We start from the raw sequence: 16,356 nt of genomic DNA, 5'->3' as shown, positions 1-16,356 counted from the left end.
TGCTCCGTGCCAGGGCAGAGCTGGGCATTCCCCACCGCCTGCTGCCGCTGCTCAGAGGGGACGGTGCTGAGGAGCAGGGGAGGGATGGGCGGAACTGTTCCCCGGTGCCCACCGGGCTGAGCGGAACTGGGGACACACAGCCCTGGGGGGGCTGCGGCCAGGGGGGACTGAGCCCCCCGGGATCACCCGCAGCCCCACTCTGCTTCTCCTGGAGGGGGACACCGGCTTCAGGGGGGCCGGGGCTGGGGGATGTTCACCCCTACACGGGATAGGTGCCCCAGCGGGGCACAGACACCGCTGCGTGCCTGTGATGCCTCCAAAGGGCCCCACAAAGCCCCCCGGGTTCCCAGGGAGGCCCGGGACGTGCTTTATCTTTGCCTGCTTTTCCAGCCGAAGTTTTGCCTCCTTCCGACTTCAGAGAAGGGGGAAGGTGGGTTGCAGCCCTCTGGGAAGGCGAGGTGTCCCTGCTGGGGATGGGGAGAACAGAACCCGACAAAACAGCGTTTCCCCTGCAGCTCGCCGTGTGTTAGAGCTGCTGAATAAAGCCAACCGCAACCCAGCCGGGTTTCAGCCTCCCGAAAACCACTTTTGTGTTACCATCTCCGGCTTCCAGGTAACGCGCCAAGGCAGCCGCCGGGGCGAGCGGCGCTGGGCTCGGCTGGGAGCCCCCCCGGCCCCCCACCCGCGGGGCGAGGCTCCCACGCGCGTCCCCGGCGCAGGCAGGCGGTTCCCCCGCGGGCCGGGACGCGCCGGGGGCGGGGGCGGCCCCTGGCCCGTGCGCGCCCCGCGGAGCCCGGCTGCCCGGAGCCTTCTGCCTGGGAAAAAAAAAAAAAAAAAAAAAAAGCCACGGAGGGAGGGGAGGGGCTGCTGCTGCCTTTCCCCCCATCCTCCGTTTCCGGTTTTGCTGCCATATTACTCTCTCTCTCTCTTTTTTTTTTTTTTTTTTTTTTTTTAAATTTTTTTTTTTTCCCCTCCCCGTGGTGTTCCCCCCCCGCCCGCAAAGGGGTGAGCGGGGGCGGGCGAGGCACCAGCGCGCCGGGGCCCGGCGCTGCGCGATGCTGCTGCCGGCGGCGCAGCCAAAGCCCTGAGCGCTGAGCCCTGAGCGCCGAGCCCTGAGCGCTGAGCGCTGAGCCCGGCCCGGTGCGGGGCGGTGCGGGGCGGTGCGGGCACACAGCGCGGCGGCGGCGGGGGGCGGCGGCCGCGCCCCCGGCGCGGAGACAAAGCCGGGGCCGAGGCTGGAGGCGAGCGGCGGGTTCGGCCCCGCGGCGCGCACAGGCGGGAGGTGAGTGCGTTGCCCCGCGCTGGGGCGGGCGGGGGTCCCGCGGTCCGGAGGGATGTCCGCGGTCCGGCAGCGCGGTCCGGACGGGATGCCCGCAGTGGGGACCGGCGGGGCGGCGGGGGATGCCCGCAGTGGGATGCCCGCAGAGGAGTCCGGCGGGGCGGCGGGGAAATGCCCGGGCGGCGGCGCGGGCTGGCGGTGGGTCCGGCCGGGGGTGCCGGCAGCTCGGCACGGAGGCGATGGGTCCGGCCGAGCGTGCCCAGGCTGCCGTGGAGCAGCTGTGGGTCCGGCGGGGTGGGGTATCCCCGGCCCAGAGAGCTGGCTGCGGGTCCCCACAGGGATGCTGGCGGTCTGGCGGGTGTCGGTGGGGCGGCGGTGGGTCCGGCGGGATGCACATGGTCCGGTGGGTCAGCCGTGGGTCCGGCTGGGGGTGTCACCGCCTGGCGGGGCAGAGCTGGGGACGCGGGGGGTCTGGCGGGGCGGCCCCGCCCGCCTGCAACTCCCCTTTGTTGTGCTCAGGGGCTGTGCGGGACCCCCGGGAGCGCAGGGCGGGGACAGCCGGGCTGTATGTAGGCCAGGACATGAAATATTCATCGCCCCCCTGCTTTGATGTCTCGTGATCCGCTTCCCTTGTCGTGTTTGTTCACCGGTGATTCTGGGGCCGGTGTCCAGCCCTGGTGGACCCGGCAAGTCGTGCCCCTCTCTGTGCCCCTCTCTGTGCCCCTCGTTGTGCCCTCTCTGTCCCCCTTGTCGTGCCCGGCTGGCTCGGCTGCTGGGGGGCTGCAGAGCCCCGGCTTCTCCGGTTTAAGAGTTCATCCATTCGAGAAGTTCCCCATTGCAGCCCGGGCGATCCAGCCCCCATGTGTGGCTGCAAGTGGTGACAGTGGCGTGTCCCCGCTGCGACAGCCCCCAGTGCTGTGGAAGAGCATGGTGGGTTTTGCCCTGAGCTACACCGGGGTCAGGATGAGGTTTTATCCTGCTCACTGCCCAGACAGGCTGTTCTGCATCCTGGGGCCACTTGGGATGGACACAGGAGATAACCTGCAGGGATGAGGCTGCTGCACAGGGCTGTGTGCATGGGGACAGGTGTGGCAGGGGGTTGGCATCTTGTGGCACCCATCCTGGCATGGTCCTGTCTGGTGTTGAGCACCATGTCAGGGAGCTGTGCAGCCTCGTGTGAGACCTGCTGGACTGGGTGAGGATCTGCTCCATCTCCCTGTGTTTTGCTGGCCCTGCACAGCAAAACACTCTTCCCTGGCCCTTCCCCACCCCAGTGGCTGCTGTGGTGTGACAGGGCTCAGCCCTGGACTTGGTGCCAGACAGTGACTCTGGTCCTGGTCCTGATCCTGCTCCCAGAGATGCTGAGCAGCAGTAAAGGTTGTAGGTGGCAGGGAGCAGGTTGTGCTGCCCTGTGTGTGCCATGGCTCATCCTCCTGGCTCCCCAGAAGTGATGCAATGGAAGGGACATGATGTGACATGCAGCCAGGGGGTCCCTCAAGACAGATCCCACTGCACTGTGGCATCAGGAGCTGGGGACAGCAGAGGGTGCAGAGCACAGGGTTCCCTGAGGTGAGCTCCTGCCTGTGCAGCAGGGACAGGGACAGGACAGCACAAATCCAGCAGTGCTCTATGAAACTGCATGGAGGTGGCAACAAAAGACTTGATTTTTCTTTCTCTTGCCTGCCTGGTGCTCCCAGGGGAGGAGGTGCTGGGGGTCTTTGTTGCTCTCCTCCCAGCCAAGGAGATACCCACTGCCAGCATGACCAGTGCAAGAACTGAGCCATGACAAACCTTCCCAAGACCCAGCTATTAATGATGGGAACCCTTTTGTCCCTGCCAGGCTTGGAGACCCCCACTCAGAACACAGTGGCTCAACATGTGCCCGGGCCCCCTGTGCAGCAGGTGTTGGTCAGACTGTCACAGGGCTGCCCAGGAAAGTGTAGGAAGGGGATATGAAGGAAGACATCAGCAATCTTGCACTTTAAAGCAATATCCTTTCTGTCATGTTCACTGTTGGGCTGCTCCTGACACCTTTGCTGTAGATTTTGATCCTGACTTACCTGTGCTAAGCCATCAGCTTCGGCTGGCTCCAGATCCAGCCAGAGCAGGACCGTGGCACACTCAGTGTCTGAGCGAGGCTGTGTGCTGCCTCCCTGGGGAGAGCTGTCTCTGTAATCATTAGCCAGTTAATGCTTGTATATCAGGGAGGAACACCTTTGCTTAGGAGATCGAGGGTCAATTCTCACTTCCAAGCTTTGACCTGGGAGCAGCAGGGCAGGGGCTCCTCTAAACACCTCCTGGCTTTGCCAAAACAGCCCAAGACAGGGTTATTTATGGGCTGCGCAGCAGCAGGGAAGGGAAGTCCAATGTTCCCTGTCTCGATCGTTAGTGGCCTTGCAGTGCTCCCTGTGTGATGGAGATGCCCTAATGATAGCTCTGCCCTTTAATGACTTTGTGCCAGAGTGATGGAAAATCAGGGAGGTTCCACGGGGATGCAGAAAGGGCTGTCCCAGCCCCTGGCTGGGGAGCAGGGGGAAGAGACAAGGAGAGCACTGCAGTGACTAACCAGTCTGGGGCTCTGCTGCAAAGACAAGAGAGTCCTTTTCTGCCTTGGTGGCACGGAGGGGACATCAGCAATCCTCAGGCATAGCAGCATGGGCAGCTCCTGTGAAGAAGCATCATTTCACTGGACTCACCAAGACAAGCAGGGGATGGACCATGGGGCTTCTGTGCCTTCAAAATCCCATCTGCCTCTCCCTGTTACTGGTGTGGGATCCTGCCTGGCCTTTGAAGTCATCACAGAGCTAAACTCTTATCTAATGAGACCTGAAGGACTTGGTCCCCAACCTCTCATTTAGACAACCAGCAAATGCCTCTAAGATCTTGAAAGAGAAGAGGCAGGAGTGAGCAAGCAGCCTGCACCTCCTCCCAGCATGTCCAAGCAGGGGGGAACCCACAAGCATCCCTGGGACAAAGCACTGGACTCCTGGCATGGCTGTGGGAAATTGGAAAGCCTATCTGAAGTGCTATTGTTTCCTGTGCTGTCTATTTTGCAGCTCGGTTCCCAACTTGTTTCTTTATCTCTTGGAACAATTTCCCATCTGAGCTCACTTCCGCAGCACTCTGCGTCTCTCTCCAAAGCCCGCCTGGAGATGTGTCCAGTGTGCATCCCATCAGAAACAGCCCCGTCAGACAGCAGCACGTCCCTGCACCCCCCTGCAGGAGGGAGCCCTTTAATCCCATGCCCGGAGAGCAGCTCGGACCTCTGGATGGAAATAACCATCCATGCATGGCTGTTCCTGGGACAGGAGCAGGGGTTGTCACTGTTTCCAGCCCAAGCTCCTCTTCCCCACCGCCTGTAGCTGTGGGTGGTGCAGTCCAGCTCCCCAGGGCTCGTGTCTTGCTGAAGTTTCCACCCATCAGCAAAAAACACGCCATGTGTCACGGGGCTGTTTTAAAGCCTTTGGTTCCTCATCGCTTAAATGGGCAGCAAACTGGGAGATGGTCCAGTGTATCACAGAACCGTGGGATGGTTTGGGTTGTAAGGGACCTTAAAGCTCTTCTAGTTCCCGTTCCCCATATCATCCAGTTTCAGACTTGCCAAGAGTGTGCTCAGAAGGAGCACCCAGGCCCCCAGGTTGGTCTCAGGTTGGCACAGTGACCTTGGCACTGGCAGTGTTGGGAGCCAGCGCCGCGCACATGGCTCTGCACATGCGCTGTGCAAAGAAAACCCTGAGACAGATTTCAGGAACAAATGTGGTTTGAACCTGGGCCAGGAACCAGGACCTGCAAATCTGCGTGTTGCACTGACTTCCCTTCAGGCTATGAATGTGCTGGCTGCTCTCGCTGGGGAGCAGGGAGGGGTTTTCGAGGGTTGGGGGCTGGCTGGGGCATCGCCGCTGGGCAGGGCGGGGCTGGTCGTTGATTTTAACTCAGCCCCTAAAAAAATCTGCCCGAGCCCCTTGACTCCACGTAGTCTCAGTGGAAATGCAGCATCTGAAATATCCATAGGCTGGCATGTGGGATTGGTAGGCTTGTCTGGAGAAATGTGGAGAACAGAACTGCTGGGGCATTTAAGGCAAGAAAATAAGAGATGGGTCCCGTGTGTAGTGAGCCTGCACTCACCTCACAGCCATGGGCCCCATGCCAGGAGGGCACTGGGATGGCTTTGGGGTCTGCAGCCAAGGGGGACACATGGTGCCGGGCCATGGATGACTTGGGCTGTGCTGTTGTTCTTTCCCTGAGCTGCAAGACTCAGAGGCTGACCCTGAGTTTCCCAGCCCATGCTTGACCTGTTGTGGTCTCACTCCTGTGAGTATGAGGTTTCAACTGGCCCTGGGCCCCCTGTACTGAGAATGGATGGATGGATGGATGGATGGATGGATGGATGGATGGATGGAAACCTGACTGCATGCTGTGCAAATAGCTCCCACCCACTGCAGCCCCTCACATCCTTCCTGACTGTGCTTGGCAACCTTGGCCACCAAAAACTTGGGCAATGAGGATAAAAGCCTATTGCTGCATTGCTCCGTCCACCATGGGAGAGGTTAACAATAACAAGTCCAGCCTGTCTTGAGCAATGTGTCTCCCTCCCACGCCACGCACCAGTTTGGGGGCAGCATGAGAGGGTCGGGTCGGTGCTAAATTGATCCTAAAAATATCTCACCTTGGGGCACCCTTTAGCATTAATTTGGGGTTGGAGGTGTAGCACTGTGTCTGGGTTTCACTTCTCCACCTTGCTTTCCCACTGCATTCCTCAGTTTCCCCCAGGAGCACCTGAGAAGCTGTCGTTGGAGTTGGTGAGGTTTTACAGAGTCTGTGCCTCAGTTTCCCCCTCTCCCAGCCCCAGCTGCACTGCTCTACCCCATGCACACACCGTGGGTAAAGCCTCCCTTTAGGCAGGGCAGATAGCATCTGATGTCCATGAAGCACAACCACCTTCCTCATCCTCAGCTGCAGCTGCAGCCAGTGCCAGCAGTAGTGGGGTCAGGCAGTGCCCTCCCTGGGCTTCCAATGTTCCTGGGTGGAACATGTGCTTGCTGACCTATGCAAAAAAAAAAAAAAAAAAAAAAAAAACTACACAGAAAGGCTGTTGGAGTCACTCCCTGCTCAGATGGGCCCTTTCCTTCCCCTGCCCATGAAGCAAGTGCTGGTGAGGCCCTGCTGTTCTGGGAAAGGGATTGGGAATATTTGGAACAGTGAGAGGGAGCTTCCAATGACCTCCCTGCTGCATCAGGCAAGGAGGGTGACACGGGATCAGGAAGGCTGTAGATGTAGCTGCAAAATCACTGTGACCAGGATGAGTTCCATGCTCCAATGCCATGAACAGTTGAGCTCAAAAGTGTGTGGGGTGGGAAGGCTCAGGCTGCTGGGACCAGTGTGTGTGCTGGGGCTGGGCAAGGAGGGCAGCTGCCTGCCCAGCTGGCTGCCTGCACAGGTGCAGGTGTGTGTGGGGGTGTGTACACACTCACCTGAGCCCTCTGAGTGATTTGGGGATGGGCACAGCTCTCATGCTCCCATGCTGTCCCAGGGGGGCTGCACTGAAGGCACTGTGAGCCACAGGTGATGGGAAGCAGAGGAGACGCCCTTCATCCCTTTGTCCCTGCATCCCTTCATCCTGTCCCTGTAGGATGAGCAGCACAAGGGAGGGCTGGAGAGATACCACGGGAGGGTGCAAGGTCCACATGTTACTGGTCACACCCACCTCACCCACACCCACCCACCCATCTCTATTCCCTGCCACGACTGCAGTGAGCAGTGCCAGAGGTGTGCAGAGCCCAGCTCTGCTCCAGGAGTGACAGGGATAGAAGACACCAGCTCAGCATTTTTCTTTGTTTTTCATCTGCTCAGGCTGTTGATAGTGAGCACCGTTGGGGGCTGCACCTCCCAGCTGGATCCTCTCTGGTGTGAGCATCCCACTCACCCTGGGCACAGCTGGCAATCCAACACAGCGTTTTGGGCTTGGAAAAGCTTTTTGGTGCTGGCTGATCTCTGTTTGCCCCTCTAGACCCTCCCTGGTCGCTTCCTCTGATGCATCCTGAGCAATGCTTTGTTTTGGTGGTGCAGATGGGAGTGGCTGTGGGGACCAGCATCTCTCAGGGCTCTGTTGCCAGTGATGTCCTCGGTGTTCCAAGGCCAGAGCCACAATCCCAAGCTGTGATCACTGGTCCAGGACCTGCTCCTGCTCCCATCCATACCCATGGAGGTGAAAGAAGGAGTCGAGTGTACTGCTGGAGGCTGATCCTGATCATCCAGCCCTGACCTGCAGCCACATGTAGCATGTGTACATTAGGGCTGGTGGCCCCACAGTTCCCCAGAGCATGAGGCTTGTGTTGGGCATATGCCCCAAAGTCCCAAAGTAAAGTCTCAAAGGACTTTTTTACTTTTCAGCATAAATTTGCTGATTATTTTGGGATCTTGCTTATTTATTTGAAAATGTTCAGGCGTCAGCAAAGGGGGAAGTGTTTGAAATCTGTGACAGAAGAGCCTTGGCTTCTGCTTGGCTTGTTCTTCATCCCCTCCCATTGCAGTGAACCCCAGCATATGTCCTGCCAAGCCCCTGTGGCTCCAGCTGGGAGAGGGGCAATTCCCAGCTCTGTGGGTTTGTGTCAAGGGTGCACATACCCACATATCCTCCCCTCATTTTCCCTTTCTTTCCCCATGAGTGTTTCAGTTCCTGTTCCATGTCAGGAGGGCTGTGGGGAGGTTTTCTGCCATGGGGGGTCCTACAGGACCCCTCAGCAGGGCTGATGGGGCTGTGCCTCTGGTCCTGGAGGGCCAGTGAGGCCCCAGGGGCTCCTTTGCCTGGCTGGACTGGATGGGCTGGTTTCTCTGAAAGTGGAAATGTTTTAGCAGTGACGCCAGCGTGGCCAGGGGTGGTTGTAACATGCTCAGATCTGGAGCTTTTCTGCCTCCTGTGTTCCTTGCCCCCTTCCTCCCCCTGCCCTGGAGATTTGCCGCCTGCCTGCGCTGCTGTCTCGCCCGGGTCAGGAGGGGTGTGTCAGCCCTGGAGCCACGGCAGACACAGGTGGCACCACTGTTTTGTCCGGATCTGAGACACCTGTGAGTCACATCAGCCTCCTGCTGCCACCTGCCCCTTCCCCAGGAGCCAGGCAGGGCACGGGTGGGCTGGGTGCTGCCACAGCCATCCCCGGAGAGCACCCGGGGTTGATGTTCACTTCCAGAAAGCAGAAGGAAACCACATTTCCTGGAGCCTGAGGCTGCCTGTGCTGGAAGAGGCACTGCAGAAATGGGGAACAGAAATCACCCCTCCTCCTCCAAGGGCCAGCTCGTGTCCCCATGTCTCCCTCTCCCCCTCTAGTGGGGCCAGGCCCTTGTCCTGGTTCCTTGCCTGGAGGAGGATGGGAACAGCAGGGCTGTGATGGGCCAGGGGAAGCTGGAGAGTTAAGTGACAGGCAGTGGGAGCTCAGAGGTGCCAGCATGCCCAGGGGCCAGTGTTAAAAGGGCACATTTTGAGGAGTGCTGAGCCAAAGGGCTGTTTTGGGGAAGCATTGCCCCGTGGCTCCAGGCAGCCCTGGTGGCCAAAAGCTCCAGCTCCTAGTGCCATTCTAGCTCAACATCAGTTTCCCTGCCCAGCGTTTTCTCTTCCCAGCCCCACGGGCACTCCTGCCCTTGGAAACATTCCCCTTCAGTTTCCTTCTCCAGGACTTGGCAGGAGGAGAGCGGTGCCCTCATCACCTGCCTGGGAGAAGCCAGCTCAGGTTAATACAGGCCAAAGGCTTTTTGTGCCTTGGAAAGCATTTGCTGGAGCTGGTTGGGCAATTCCTGCCTTTGGCTGGTGTCCTGATAGGAATGCTGGAAGTGTAGGCTTGAGTCAGGCTGGGAGGTGCTGGGAGCCATCCCTGCTCTGACCTGGAGCAGCACCAGCACTGTCAGACTGCACAGTACCCAGCCAGCTGTGAGCATCTCCTGCTGGGCATCCCACCACTACTCTGATCCCTCTTCCTGTGCTGGACCATCCTCAGAGGAAGAAAGCTTTGTTTTCCCTTCTCTAATTGCTTGATGACCTTACATTGCAAAAAGGATGCACCCACACACTGACAGATCCAAAGACGTGGTCCTGACAGGCCCCAGGCTGCTGCAGTGCAGTGACAGGGATGTGACAAGGTGTGCCAATGGCCACCTTCCCTTCTCACATCTCTCAGTGGAGAGAAGGCTTCAAAATGAATGCCCAGCTCAGCACCAGCCAGCACAACTTGCAGCACATTCTGCTTCCTCCATTCAGCTGTTTGCATTGTTTCAGGGAGATAAGGCTTGTGGCTTTCTCCTGCCAGCCTTATGGTTTTGGGGGTGCCCAGCATCAGGATGCCCCTGTCCTTGCCTGGTTTTGGGGTGCTGTGGGGGTAGAAGGGGCACAGTCTGCATCTCTCTGTGGCCACTGATATTGGCAGAGCCCCTGCCCATCACCGCAGCAAGCCAAAATCTGCCTGTGGAGAGGCTGACCCTGTGATGGCTGGGACAGCTCAAGCTCCCTGCGTGCTCCCAGTGTGCATGCTTGGAGTTTCCCAGTTTCTTGGCCATATGAACATCCAGAATGTGCTTATGTGCTTCTCAGGGTTTGTTTTGGTCTTTTAAACTCCCTGTTTTGACATGTCTTTTTGGAGGCATTTTGCACCGCTCCTGACAGTGCCTCTCCCCCATGCTTAGGGGGAGTGAATTTGGATGGTTGATCTAATTATCCTTTCCCCTTATGTGACGCACTGGCCTCTGCTGTTGTGGGCTGTGGAGCTTTAATTAAGATGGTCTTAATTTGAACGGGAGTTGACAGGGTCAGAGAGGAGGGGTTGGGACTTATATCTGTGGGGGTGTGTGGCTGGGCCCCCTCACAGCAGCTGCACTGCCCTCCCTACTCCAGCCATTCTTTCATCTGGAAGAGCTCTCCATCAGCTGGGGGGAGCCAGGGGATGGCTGGGCTGCCTTGGCTCAGATGCCTTCAACATGCTGTTACTGAGTGAAGCAGAGATCCCAGACAGGCACTGGGGACACCTGCCTGTGGCTTCTCCCGTCCCCAGGTCAGAGCTGAGAGATGAAGTGAGCATCCCTGCATTGTTCCTCCTGTTTTGGGAATCAGTGCAGGTGAGAAATGAGTGTCCTTGTGGAGGAGAAGGGCTGCAGGCACAAGCCAGACGTGCCCTCACTGCGTCAGCCAGGCAGGGAGAGGGTCTGCAGCATCACACCCCAACTTGTGGGGCTGGGGCAGCAGCTCTCCCTTTTCACAGCTCCTGGGATTCACTGCAGTGGGGCTGGTCCCAGCCTGGCAGAGACGAGCCCGTGTTCCCTGGCTGGTACTGAGCCTGATGGCCCGGCGCAGGAATTGTCACTGGCTGGACACAGTGTCTGGCTGTATTCGGGTGGCAGAGGGGATGGTGGGCTGAGCCGGGGCAGCCAGGCTGTCCCCAAAGCACCGGGGGCTGTGCTGCTGCTCGCTGGCCCCCAGCTGTGATGTTTGCCGTGGGAAAGGGCAAAACCAGGAGCATCCCCTGGGACAGAGGGGGAAACTGTTCTGCGAGGATATCCGGGGCTGTGTGTCCTATGAAATGTGGGGAGGAGCAGAGAGCGCAGCAGGGAAGGGGGCAGGGTGCCACCTTAAGATGATTAAAAGACCACCTCGATGTGGTTATGGCAGCACTGACCAAGCCGGGACATCCCCACAGCACTGACCCCGCTCTCTGGGGGCCACCCCGGCAGGGACAGCGCTGCTGCCACTTGGTGCCACCCAGGCAGGGGGACACGGGGGCGGCAAAGTGCCCTTTGGCTGCCTCCAGCCTGGGACCTCGGGGTTAATGGCAGCCCTTGCATTGGTCCTGCACGGACCTGCCCCGGCTGGCCCTGCTGGGCCGGGGTGGTTTTGTGCCGAGGGGCTGGAGGGGCTGCCCGTGTTTGTCACCGCTGCCCTGGGCCTGTCCCTGTCCCCGCTGCCGGTGCCGTGGGCCGGGTGCCGCCAGGCTGCCTTGTCTCGCCCGCCGTCCCGCACGCTTCATTTTTCAGTCTGGGGTGAGACAGTTGCCGTGATTAATCTCACCGGGGCTCTGCGAGCTGAGGACACGGCTGAGCTCTTCTCCCTCCATCAGAGGGTGGGTGCTGGTGCTCCCGGCCCCTCTCCCCCAGCACCCCCACCCTCCCTGCGGGCAGCGGGGCTCAGCACCGCCGGCCCTGGAGCAGCTCCAAGGACAGTCCCTGTTTTGCCAGAGACGTTTCCCTCCCCAAAGCTCGGTGTCTGCTCTCGGGCCCCAGCCCGTCGCGGCGTTTCCCAAGGTTTCTGCCTCTGCTGTGTTTTGTCTGCTCCCAATCAGTGTCTTTTGTTGGTGTCTTTGCAAAGACGATCAGATCGCTTCCCCTCCCCGCCCGCCCGCCCCGCGGCCGCCGCATCCCTGAGCGATCCGGGCGGCGGGACCCGCCGGGAGCTGCCGCTTCCCCTCGCTGCTGCCTTTGCCAGAGCGTCTCTCCACAGGGAGGTAGGGCAGAGGATGGAGCCTTTTCCTGCCACCCAACTTGCCGATTAATTTTTGTCGGGGAGACAGCCTGGAGCGCGGGTGTCGGGGCCGGGGGATGCTGGGCGGTCCAGGTGGCATTTCCAGCGCCGGCAGTGGAGGATGGGGATGCCGTGATCTGATCCGAGCTGAGCTGTGCAGCCGAGTGTGCTTCATTTTTAATTGCTCTTGGGGAGGGGAGGTCGGGGTTGGCCTCTCCTTGCTGCGGCCTCTGCCCCGGGCGAGCTGCGTGGCTGAGCTCAGCCCTGGCACCCTCCCCTCTGTCTGGGGAGGAGTGGAGGCCGGGGAGACCCCAAATGCAGAGGGAGCAGCACACGGAGATGGCTGGGGGTGGCAGTGCTGGCGGCTGTCTGAGCCTGGCTGTGGCCAGGGATATGCTGGTGAGGATGGCAGCCCCGCTGCCAAGAACAGAACAGTGCCAGGCTGTGCCAGATGTGCAGGGAGTGCCAGGCTGCTGCCACAGCGGCCACCTTCAGCCACCAAACAGTCAGATCTGTCAGTGTGAGGTTGCTGATGCGTCCATCCACCCAGGGACCCGCCCTTCCCCATCCGCGGACCTGGCACCCCGCTGCTCCAGCACATTGCTGACCCCAGGCTGAGGCATATTTGCATTTTCCTCATGGCTTTTTTTGGCTGTTTTTGGTCTAATCATTGTTGTGGCCTCGCAGCATGAGCCCGTGTCACAGTGCCCGGGTGGCAGGGACATGGGCACGGCTTTATTTGTATGTGCTGCAGCCTGGAGTTGGGGCTGCAGCTTCCCCCCTCTGTCCCGCTGTGCAATCATTACCAGCCACTATTTGTCAAGTACAAATTACAAACCATTCAGCGTCTTAAAGGGCTGTCAGTCAGCTCCCACTCATTATCCTAATCAAATGCACTAAAAATAGTGACAAAATTTATTAGCAGGGGGAAGGGGAGGCCATGAAAACAAACCTGCGGTGGGGCACGGCCTCTGCATGCAGACACTGGGGTATTCCCTTTATATGAGGTGTGAAACCCGGGATGTGTGATGCCCTTGGATGAGGTGTGAAACCTGGGCTCCAGCTGGGACAGGAGCCTGTTGGGATCCTGCTTGGGGCCTTCCAGTAGGGCCTGAATCCCCTCGGGGGTGGCTGAAGCCTCTGCCCAGTGCTGGGTGAGCAGGGCTGGTTGGAGAGAGAATTTCCTTTCTGTAGGAGAAGAGGGAGCAGCTCTTGCAGGAGCTGGGGCTGGGAAAGGGTGGCAAAGGCAGGTGAGGGGCTGCCCTGGCTCTGCAGGGCCATGTCCTGCTCTGTTTTCCACCTGAAGCTCTGCCCTGAGCTGCTGCTGCTGAGAAGGGTCCCCCCATCACGCACATGGTGACATAAAACTGTCCTTTTTGAAAAATTTAGCTAAAATATGCTTCTCTGGATGAGTCGGGGCTTGAGCAGCACAGGTTGCTCCCATACCTTGTGCACGGTTTGTGCCGTAGCATTTGTCTCTGTTGGGGATGGAGCAGATGACTCATCTCAGGGGACAAGGTCTCTGCCTGGTGGCCGGCCGTGCCCACCGCAGGTCGTGGCTGTCCGGAGATGGAGCAACAGGGCTGGAAATGCTGCTGTGTGCGGAGGAACTGGCTTTTCTTTCCCCTGAAAAAATCCCTCGCTGGGCCGGGGGTGCCTGTGCTCCCCTTCCACTCTGGGACATCGCTCGGGGCGGCTCCAGCCGCCTCCTCTCCCATCCCCGGTGGGGTTGATGAAGTGGAGCAGAGAATCATCCCCTCTTCACACATGAGAGATCAGAGCGAGCGGCCGGGAGCTGCCGGCCCCACGCCGGAGGGATGGAAAGGAGGAGGAGGAGGAGGAGGATGAAGGCGGCCCTGGGCACTGGACCGTGCCGTGGGGCAGAGGGTGTCGGGGCGCGGGTGCTGCCGCTCCCTGTCCCCGCGGGCTGCGGCGAGAGCTGAGCTGAGCTGGCGGGCAGCGCTCCCCACCCCCGGCGGGGCTGTGGCCGAGAGCAGCGGTGAGACATCGCCCATGGCCGGGGAGATGGGGCTGCTTTACCCTCGGGGAGGGCTCAGAGCTGCCGCACTGCCTGTTCTGCCACGGCCGGACTGGCCCTGGAGCATCCCTGGCTGGGCTGGGGGTGTGTGCAGGTGGCACAGCCCTCCCTGGCTGGGCTGGGGGTGGGTGCAGGTGGCACAGCCCTCCCTGGCTGGGCTGGGGGTGGGTGCAGGTGGCACAGCCCTCCCTGGACGGGCTGGGGGTGGGTGCAGGTGGCACAGCCCTCCCTGGACGGGCTGGGGGTGGGTGCAGGTGGCACAGCCCTCCCTGGACGGGCTGGGGGTGGGTGCAGGTGGCACAGCCCTCCCCCGGTGTTCCCCTCGGCGTGGCCGGCCCGGGCAGCAGAGCTGAGGCCTCGCAACTCATGCCGGTGATGGTCGGTGATGTGCGGCTGGCGCTGCCCCCGGAGCGGAGGGCAGGGAGTTCCCGCAGGCTGCGACGTGCCCGGGGTGTTAATCCCCGCCGCAGGAACGCTGCCTGTCCGCCGCCTCGCATCGCTCAGAGCCCAGCGCTGGCCGTGCTCCAGCGCTCTGCACAAGCCTCGGGAGGGGGAGAGGGGCAGTCCCGCTGGAATCCAAGGCACTGGCCGGGATGGAGCGATGCTGAGCCCCCCATCCCAGCGTTATCAGCTGTGAAAAGCACGGCAGCAGGGCAATATCCCACCGGGCGTCAGCCAGGCTGCCCTGGCTGGATGTTGGTGGTGCTGAGCATCCCTGCAGCCCGCTGCGTGTGGAAATGCTGTATTTATTAGACATAAATTTATTAGACATATACACAGCATAGCTCCTGGCAATGGGTATTTTTTGCAGTGTGGCTGCTGTGATGCTGTCCCACAGCTCCCAGTGACGCTGCTGGGGTGTGCTGGGTGCCACCACACTTCCTTCATTCTGCCCTTTGACTCCGGGGGGGTTTCATTGGTGACTGTGCCAGAGGCAGGGGGGGTCTCTGCCTGATGCCTCCAGGGGACCTGAGTGCACAGCACATTCCTGCTGTCATTAATCACTCCTTTGCCAGGCTCTTGCACAATGCTGCATTCTCCCAGGAGAATCTGCACCCTTTCCTTTCCGGCTGTCAGGGGAATATTGGAGCTGCAAGTGTTTTGTCAGGGCCCTCTCCTCCCTGGGACAGGTGGAGAGCCACAGGGCTAAAGCCACATGGTCGTGTTGGCTGAGTTACCTGAGGCTCAGAGTGGTGGTGTGAGGCTGCCAGTGCCTCTGGGTACAGTTTGGGGTTGCCAGCCTGCATTTTGCACTGGCCAGGCTGAAGTCAGAGTGTGCAGGTATGTAGATGCAAAGCAACAGGAGAGCTTGGAGTGGGGCTCTGCAGCCCCTTCCCCAGAGAGCTGTGGGCTCGTGCCTCTTCCTCATCCTCCATCTTTGGGCTCTTGCAGCCAGAGTCCTGAGGGCTGGATTGGGCCCTGTCAGAGCATCATGTCCCAATGACCAGCTCATCCAGTAAAGCCCTTGCCTGGGAGGGTCAACACTCCAGTGCAGGGTGGGAGCTCTCCCTGCCCAAACTGCTACATGAGGAGGGATGAACTCACAGTTCACAGTGTTCCTGGCCAGGACATGCCTGGAGGTTGTACGTCCTGTGCCCATGGGCTCACAGGTGTGAAGGTGAGGATGTCCCTGTTTTAGGTAATCCCCCATCCCCTCTCTGTGCTCTGCTCCTGGCTAATCTCTGGGCATAGTGACTATTTTATACCTTGATTTCCTCAGCACACTGATAAATCATTTTCTGGCCCAGGCTCAGAAAATGTGCTTGGGGGACACTTATGTTCCCAAAGTGCTGCTAAATCCACCACCCTGGCTGGGGTGTTTTCCTGCCTGGGGAAGTGCTGCTTCCAGGGGAAACTCTGAGCAGCTCTACTCTTGCTCATGGTCCCGTGGGGAGTCACAAGCCACACGGTCACGGCCCTGCCATGCTCCCACTTTTCTCCCTGCACTGCCACTGGCATCCCAGTGGATGCTGGAGCCCCAGGCAGAGGTGAGCAAGGGGTTGGCTGGGGACAGGGAGGTGGGGGCTCCTTGTCATCACTCCTCAGGTCTTGCTCTCCCCTGCAGTTCTGCTTCTACTGCAACAAGCTTTTAAAGTGCATTTATTTACGGGACAGAGTCCTTCCCCTTGGCTGCAGGGTCTGCCTCTGGATTGCCAGAAGTGACCATTTGCAAGTCCAAAGCTTTTGTTTGACCCTTATCTGCTTTGGGACCCCCAAAGCCTGGCACAGATATGGGTGGACTGAGTCCTGTGGCAGATAGAGGCATGGTCCCTCCTCATCACCTGCATCCACAGGAGGAAGGACAGCTCTGCTGCCCACTGGAGTGGCTGCTGGAACCTTACCCAGCACAAAAAAAAATCAGTTTATTACATTTCCCAAACCATGGCAGGATCTGAGCCTGCCGGCACGGGTCACACAAGGACACTGCTGGTCCTCTGTGCAGTGTGGGAGCTGGAAAACAGTAGATGGAAATTGTGTCTTTTGGGAAATAAGCCCTGATCGTCAGTCAAAGCCCTTGCTGTGGGAGGGGAGCTGAAGGGGACAGGG

The 16,356-nt window shown here is 59.7% G+C and overlaps 1 protein-coding gene across 1 annotated transcript in view; it reads left to right on the top strand.

Annotated features, from left to right (window-relative positions):
* Positions 1-469: 469 nt before the first annotated feature.
* Positions 470-16,356, top strand: part of SRC (SRC proto-oncogene, non-receptor tyrosine kinase) — a 28,839-nt gene continuing 12,952 nt past the window's right edge. Inside the window, exon 1 of the mRNA XM_083873137.1 lies at positions 470-1,282. The gene's annotated coding sequence lies outside the window, so the exon portion shown is untranslated. The remainder of the gene's footprint in view (positions 1,283-16,356) is intronic.

This window comes from Zosterops lateralis, assembly GCF_965231275.1.
Source record: "Zosterops lateralis genome assembly, chromosome: 16".
Taxonomy (NCBI): domain Eukaryota; kingdom Metazoa; phylum Chordata; class Aves; order Passeriformes; family Zosteropidae; genus Zosterops; species Zosterops lateralis.
The sequence above is the reverse complement of the archived record's forward strand: the minus strand, read 5'-3'. Positions and strand labels throughout refer to the sequence as shown.